At 35.4% G+C, this 8,995-nt stretch overlaps 1 pseudogene; it reads right to left on the reverse strand.

Annotated features, from left to right (window-relative positions):
* Positions 1–2,357: 2,357 nt before the first annotated feature.
* On the reverse strand, positions 2,358–4,065 carry LOC141847788 (cytochrome P450 71A1-like; annotated as a pseudogene).
* Between the last annotated feature and the right edge of the window lie 4,930 nt (positions 4,066–8,995).

The following is an 8,995-nucleotide window of genomic DNA, read 5'->3' on the forward strand; positions in this document are numbered from 1 at the left end:
TAAGTACTATTATAGCAACTACTGATCATAATTGTTACAATATTGTTTAAACGATTTTGATTAAGTTGGACTAATTTTAATTAAGCTTGAGCAATTTTAGTAGACTTGTAAAGAGTATTTTGATACACAGGTTCTTTATGAGTAGCAATTTTGATCGAGTTGAAGCAATTTGATCAAAATTGACTACTATATTGTGAACTTTCATTTAAAATAGAAGCACTTTAATTTTTAAAATCTAGTGAACTTTTAATGCTTTGACATACTTATAGAAATACCCTCCTGCGTCGTGATCAACTGCACTTTCTCGATTTACCTCCTCACAGATGGTCGTGGGGCCGACCGTGTGGGGCCGCTAAGGTGGCGGATCCACCTTTTTTGCAGAAGACATACTTATAGAAGAGAAAAACTCAAAGGGAAGCTTATGATTTTTTTAGTGAATTGAAGAATTGAAAGGAATTCTTTTCATAGGGATGGAAAGGTACATTAATAAGCACATTATAGAGATAGAGGAGCCCAACAATGTGTATGTACAAAGGTGCAAGATGTCTTTTTATTTCTGTTTGAGATCGTCTTCGGATAAATCACCGGACATTTGACTCTTATATTGACAAGTCGCACAGAGCCCATGAGCAGTTGGAGAAGATGGTGTTCCTGTAGAGCTTTAAAGAGAAGAAAAAGGATTAGTATGGAGGCCAGGGGTGTCCTGGCCCAGCCATCCCAATGTCCAAGTTAATTCCTCGTCGACTGAAGGTAGAAAAGGAGAATTGTAAATATAGAGAGTGTGTATACAAGTGTGTGCGTATGCGTACCTGGCCAGCGGGAAGCGGGATCCTTTTATAGAGCCATCTATGAAGATGTCACATTGAAGGTAAAGAGAATATCCCATCATCATAAGGGAGGATCTTATTATCGATGATTAGTAAAAAGTCATGTTGTATTAAATGTGGTAGGTGATTTTCCGTTGAATACTTTACCATTTCATATGTTGCTCAGCCAAATATGATCGAGAGAAGTAGGGTTGGGGAAGTGGAGCCACTTGGGCAGGAGTGTCGACTCGGTGAGATTGGATTGACTGAGGAGTCAACCTCCATCTGGAGGATCGAGAAGTCAATCGGGCATCGAGTCAACCGGGTATAGAGTCGAGCGTCAAGCCAGTCAGGTATGGAGTTGGGTGTTGAGCCAATCGGGCATGGAGTTGGGCGCTGAGCCAGTTGGGCATGTCTGACGTGTTATCTCCACGTAAATCAAATCTTAACTTTCTTGACTAGGATATATCAACCCATTAACACTTTCAATGAATGTTATGTAATTGGTAAAATATTTAGAAGAGCAATAAAAGAATCGTAGTTTGAATTCTAAATGGGAAAAAAGAGTCAAACATCATTGTTTATTTAAGAGATATAATAATAATAATCAAGTTTTATCTCACTAGATGAGATCAACTATTAAATTTTTTTTCATACTATATAATTATTTATATTTAAATAAATTTTATTTTATTTTATTATTATCAATTAATTTTTTTATCTTTCTTGTTTGATATGCACATTTATCATGATTTTAGATCATCTAATTAAATCATTTATTGATCGTCTACCTACATATCTGTACTATTTTAAATATCTCTCGAAATTTTTCTTTAATAGATACAACGCCGACTTTCTCTTTAATATTTTCATTTCCTATTTTATCCATTCTTATATATCGACTCATTCATAACTATAGCCGTTAATTTGGATTGGACCCGTCGGGTTGGCCCGCCCCACCAAATAATTTAGGTGGGTTGGGTTGACATTTTATCAATCCATTTTAAGAGGCCGAGTTAGATGGGTTGACCCACCTAGGCCCGCGACCCGCGTGGGTTAGTCTACGGTGGGATTGGGTTGACCCGCAGATTGAGAAAGTTTATTTATTTATTTTAAATTTTAAAATTAAAATAGAAAACTCAATGAATTAGTCGGGTTGATCCATTTAAATTACAATTCAAGCTTAACAATTTCAACCTGATCCATTTAAATTGTAATCTAAACATAAATTTTTAACATTTTTTATTTTTATTTTTTGACAGGTCTGTGGGTTGGCCCGCCTAACTCGCAACCCGCCTTGGATTAGGATTAAAGATTTTCCAATTTGCTAAATTAATGAGTCAGCCCACCCCGTTCCGTCGTATGATGAATTTGTAATGAGTTGATCCGCCCGTCATAGATTAACTTATCTGAGAGATTAACTTATTTGAGAGTTTTATTCATAATACTCTTATTTTTATTATTTTCAGCTTTTACTCATGTCATCGAATCATATATAATCCAACATTTAATTTTATATAACACAAAAGACTTATTTAATCATAACCGCAATTATTTAATTATCCTACTGTAGGAGATGAACAGAAACACAAAGACTTATTTAATCATAACCGCAATTATTTAATTATCAGAGTGTAGGTGATGAACAGCATGCTCAGTTTTCCTCAGATTTGGCAGCCATCAGGAACAGAGCATGCTTCCTGTGCACAGTAACACCCGGCGCTTCTTCCATGCTCAAGTCCTCCTCCTTCATTCCCGGCGGCAACTGCCAGTCGAAGGAGTACAAGAGGTTGGCCAGAGCCAACTCCGCCATCAGTATCCCCAGATTCTTCCCGGGCAAATCCTCCGCCCCTCGCCGAACGGAATCAGCTTGAAGTCATAGTGCGCAAATGAGTCCACCGCCGGCGACGCTACGTTAACAAACCTCTCCGGGTCGAACACCTCCGGTCTCTCCCACGCATCAGGATCCCTCCCGATCGCCCATGCGTTCACGTAGATCGTCGTCTTGGGAGGAATTTGGTACCCGTCGCTTAAAGTGACCGGGTGCATGGTTTCCCGGTGGAGGAGCATCGGCACCGGCGGGTGCAGCCTCATCGTCTCCTTGACGATGCGTTTGAGGTAGTGAAGCTGGTGCAGGTCGCACTCCTCCACCTTCCCTTTGCGTCTCTCCACGCAGCTTCTCACTTCCTCTTGGGCTCTCTTCATCAACTCCGGCTGCCGGATGAGCTCCGCCATCGCCCATTCCACCACCGCCGATGACGTATCCGTCCCTCCGATGAAAATATTCTGCCCATGATTGAATCGGATTTAACTTCGACAATTCATTTTGACATCGAATTTTCTGAAAATAATTAATGTTACCATAAGAACTCCTTTGAGATTCTCCTCTGTCAGCTGCCCATCCTTCCGCAACCGAAGCAGAACATCCAATAAATCCTCATTCTCTTCACTTCCTGATCGACTCTTCGCGTCGAGATGGCGATCGATGAATTTCTGGTAGATGCCGTCGAGCTCAAGAAACGATTTCCGAAGCCTGGATTTCATACCTGTCGCCACATCGATCCACCTGAGCAGGGGAAAGAAGTCTGCCATGAAGAAGCTACCCATCATCTCCTGCGCTTCCCTGAGCACGTTGTAAACGCTGAGGTCGTCTCCGGCGATGTCTCGACCGAAGGCCGTCCTGCATGTCGCGTTGCAGGAGAAACACAGGGCGAGCTCGCTCACGTTAACGGCGAGGGAGCTCGAGATGCGAGAAGAGATATGCTTCGCCATCCTCGCGATCTCATCTTCCCTTACGTGACGTGAAAGAGTTGATCTTTCTGGCGCTGAAGAATTCGACTGTGCAGAGCTTGCGTAGCTGCCTCCAGCTCTCGCCGTAGGGCATGAAGGCTATGTCGGAGCGGCCGTAGGAGAACTCGGAGGTGGCGACGTTGTGGAGGCGGGAGCAGCAGGCGAGGTCGAAGGTCTTGAGGACGTCCCTGGCGAGGGCGGCGGAGGAGACGACGACGGCGGAGACTTGGCCGAGCTTTAGGTGCATGAGCGGGCCGTACTGCTTGGAGATTTCCATAGAGACTGGTGCAGCAGATTGCCGCGTATCTGGTGGAGGTTACCGATGACCGGGAGCTTCGCAGGGCCTGGGGGTAGCTTCCGGATCGCCGGATTGGTTCTTGCTTCTCGGCCGCCGGCGAGAAGAAGGGAGGAGAGGAGTGCGACGAGGAAGAGAAGGGACCAGTAGACAAGCGCAACCATTTTTGACTAAAAAAAAATGGACAAGTCACGAAGAGATAAACCGCCCCCATATCCATTTAAATAGGGCAATTTAGCATCTAACGTAACTTTTAGAAACATCCAGAACTGACTTTCATATTTATCAAAACATTTTTTCTGTTATTCCGTCAGAGATTAAGGAATGAGATGACTTTATATATTCAAATTTGGTGTGTGTTATTCATTTAGAAATTTTTTTACCCTATAAATTTTGTAAAAGATCCAACCTGTTCTTGTTGTTACTTATGTTTTCTTTTTGGTGTTTTACTTCTTTAGGATTTTACTCAAGTTCATTGATTTAAATAAGAAATTAAATTGCTTTGATTTGTATAGCAATTTTGTTTAAAATTAAGCTTAAGTCTCAAATTCTTTTGTTGTTATTCATAATTATTATAAAATTTTAATATTACATATTTATTTTTGTACTAATACTCTTTCTTTATTATTAGGCTACGTTTGGTACGACGTAATGTAATCACGCTTGTAATGTAATCAAGTTTGTAATGTAATGTAATGTAATCTTGATTACATTACTATGTTTGGTTGAAGGAATGCATGTAATCTTTGATTACAATAATGATTACATTACAGTGTTTGGTGTACATTATTTTCAGAAAAGAATCTAATTTTTATTATTATAAAATATCAATAATACCCTCCTAATTTTTAAAATAAAATAAAAATAAATGTAATAATAAAGATTATTTTTATTGTCTTTAAAATAAATTATTTTATTAATAATTAATAATTATTAATTTATATTATTAATAAAATTAATAATTTTTATTAATAAAATTAATAATTTTTAATAATTTTATTAATTATAAAATATAAAAATTATTAAAATATTTATTAATTACTAATTAAAATAAAAAATTTTAAAATAATTAATTAGTTTAAATAATAATTAATTAAAATTATAAAATAAAAATTATTAAAATAATTAATAAATATTTTATTAATTAATAATAATAATAAATAATTTTTATTTAAATTATTAATAATAATTATTAATAATTTTATTATTTTAATTATTTTATTAATTATAATTATTAATACTTATTTTAATAATTAATAATTATCATTTTATTATTAATTATTAATTTTATTATTTTATTAATTATAATTATTAATACTTATTTTAATAATTAATAATTATTATTTTATTATTATTTTTATTAATTATTTTAATTAATTTTATTAATAATTAATTATTAATTAAAATTATAAAATAAAAATTATTAAAATTATTAATAAATATTTTATTAATTAATAATAATAATAAATAATTTTTATTTAAATTATTAATAATAATTATTATTAATTTTATTATTATTATTTATTTTAATAATTAATAATTATTATTTTATTAATACTTTTATTAATTATTTTAATTAAGTTTATTAATAATTAATTATTAATTATAATTAATAAATTATTGATTTTATAAAATTATTAATTTTATTAATAAAATGGAAGGGTATATTTGGTACGATAAAAATAGAATCTGCAATGTAATCGGATTACATACTATTTCCTTTGTAATCCAGATTACATATCTTGGCTCCTCTTTTGTAATCCAATTACATTACATTACATCTATAAAATGTTACCAAACAAAGTAAATCATCTTGTAATGTAATCCTGATTACATTACAAGCCTGATTACCCCTTACCAAACGTAGCCTTAATGAATCATCTTGTGGTACTCTCGTGATAGAATAATAATAGAATAATAATGATATGAGACTCCTTTGGACATGATGCACGATAAAAGATGACAGTTTCCAATGAAATATTTTTTTAATAAAAAATTAAAATGAGAGGTTCATGATTTAAAAATAATAAAAGGATGTTTTTTTTTTATTTTTATCCCACTACAAGGAAATCATGAAATAACGACGGAAATAATGACGAAAATATTTTCCGTCGCTATCTTAACGACGACTATATTTATATCTATCGCTAACAGATCATTTAGCGACGGAAATTTAATTCCGTCGCTAATTAGCGACGGAATTTTATTTTTCGTCGTTAATTAGTGACGGAAGTTTATTTTCCGTCGCTATTTTAGCGACGGAAGTTTATTTCCATCGCTATTTCAGCGACGGAAATAACCTGTGAACAGTGGCGACCGTAGTTTAGCGATGGCTTTGCGACGGAAATTTGAATTCCATCCCTAGTTAGCGACGGAATCAGCGCAGACTCCTTTTCTTCTTCGCGATCCCGATGATTTCTCTCCCGTTCGTTCCTCCGGCATTTTCTCTCGCATTCTCCCTCCTGTTCTCTCCTCCGGCGAAAGCTATTCATGTGGTTTTCTCCTCTGGCGAAAGTTACTCACGCGGTTCTTTCCTCCGGCACTCTCTCGCGGCGATTTCTCCTCGTGCAGCGTGCTCTCCTCCCGGCAGGCGAACACTCCGGCGACCTCCCTTGGGCCACCTATCCTCCCGGCGACCTCCATCGTCGTTCTCTCCACCGACCGCGCAGAACCTCTCCTCGGCCATTTGTCCAGGTAAATCGGAAATTAGGCTAACTTTGAGAATTTTTCTGCATTATTTATGACATTATGTTACTGTTTTTTCTTCATCTTACAGTTGAAAATGAGCTAGGATGTATCTTTTAAATAGTCTGTGCTGAAAATTAAAGATGCAGAACAAAAAACCAAATCAAATTCTTGCTTCTAGCAAAGACTTGAACATATTTTCATGCCTTCTTGCAGAACAAAAAACCAAATCAAATTCTTGCAGAACAAAAAACCTATCGCATTCGCTGACGCTTCCAGCTCGTTGTATTTCAATTTAGCTGACTGAATTTGTATTCGAGAATAACTATTTTACAATTTTCTGTAGTTTCCAGGAAAAGAGAGAATATAGCAAGGAAAATACAAAAGGAAGCTAGAGAGAAAATGACAAAATTAATTTGTCCTTATTTTGCATCAGTTTTTTTCTCCATACTTTTCCTTTCCATCCACTTTGGAAAGTGTATATATACTCCGGTGTGTATCTGTCCGAAATCATGGGTTATAAGATGCCCCAAGCAAATGGTACATTGAGAGGGAGCATGGTCTGGCCGGATATGTGCCCTAAGCAGTAGATGGTATGTTAAAAGATTATATGGATAACCCTAAACCTTAAACTCCAACCGTGCATTCACTTTGAGAAAATTTTCGATCGAAAATATCTTAGAGATATATTATACAAGATTCCAGTCATGCACTCACTTTATGAATTAATATCCCTGATCAGGAACGTCCTTAAAATAGACTACACGACTCTAGTTGTGCACTCAATTTAGAAACATCTTAGACTGATAACATCTCCAAAATATAGACTACAACCTCCTCGATCGGTCATGTAGTTTATTTTAAGGATGTTCCCGATTGAGGAGGCTGAGTCACAAACCTCTTTAATTTTGGACGGTTCGATCAAGGATATATATATATATATATATATATATATATATATATATATATATATAGTCTTTTTGAATCAACCCAATTATCATTGTCTATGGTTTAGGATTACAAAGTCCATTTCGGGTTAAAGTTTGGTAAATTGTTTAGTATTAAATTTTGATAAGCTGTTTAGGGTGTCTATTAATCTGAATTTGGTTATGATGTGGTAACATAACCTATAATAATCTCAATTTTGTTATGATAATTATTTTGGATTAAAGTTTGATTATATCGTGCTCGATTTAGGTTTACAAAATCCATTTCAGTAGTGATTAATGTAGGAAATTTAACAATTATAGAATTACAAAAAATTTCAGACTATAGTTTTATAAATTTTTGTTACGAGGTGGTAAGATAACCTATAATAATCATGACCTATAGTAATCTAAATTTAATATAGTATGATTTCAAAATATAAATTGAATTGGAATGATTACATTAATTAGATATGTTGATTAACTATATTAATGAACTACTAAAACTTTACATAAAACATATGCAATCATATACCTCGGCTTGTACATGATTATTTCGAATGAATGAAAATTTATTTTTGCAGAAGGTTACAATGTATATGAATAAAGCTTGGATGTACAATAGATTAGATGATGGATTTATCCGAGCTGAATTTTATGCTGGAGTTGAAGAGTTTGTGAACTTTGCTAAGAGTCATCCAGAATGCATGAATGGTGCAGAGTTACGTTGTCCATGCAATCATTGCAAATGCCGAAATAAAGCTTTATCGTGATGAGGATACAGTGAAAGTGCATATCTGTAAAAATAGTTTTGTTCCAAACTAATACAATTGGTACTATCACGGGGAGCCCTATGTCTCTGAACGAATTGGAACTTCGGCTGCTTCTTCATCTAGCACGACTGTTTTAGATGAATCAACATCTAATGATCAGATGATGCAATCAATGGTTTATGATGCTATTAATGCAGTTGATCCATCTAATGTAGATGAACTACCAACACCTGCAGTCCAGCAACTATATGACATGTTAAAGGCTAGTGAAAGAGAAGTGTGGGAAGGTATTCCATCTGCTCATTCCCAACTATCAGCTACTGCAAGATTATTGAACATCAAAGCTGAACATCATTTCTCATAACAATGTTACGATGACATTTGTCAATTGATGTCAGAGTTGCTCCCTGCTGATCACCAAATGACTGATAGTTTTTACAGTACAAAGAAATTGGTGAGGGGTTTAGGTTTGCCCGTAGAGAAGATTGATTGTTGTGTAAACAATTGCATGATATATTGGAATGAAGACAGTGAACTGATTGAATGCAAAATTTATGGTCACCCTCGCTACAAGCATCGTAGTCGCATTGCAGGGAAGAAAAAGAAAAATATTGCATGGAAGGTTATGTATTATTTTCCCTTAACTGCTAGACTTCAACGCTTGTATGCATCTGCCGCCACAGCTTCCCACATGAGGTGGCATCATCAGCATATGCACGG

The sequence above is a fragment of the Curcuma longa genome, chromosome 16, assembly GCF_044706935.1.
Source record: "Curcuma longa cultivar G26 ecotype Majalengka, Jawa Barat chromosome 16, ITB_CL_G26_1.1, whole genome shotgun sequence".
NCBI classification, from domain to species: Eukaryota; Viridiplantae; Streptophyta; class Magnoliopsida; order Zingiberales; family Zingiberaceae; genus Curcuma; species Curcuma longa.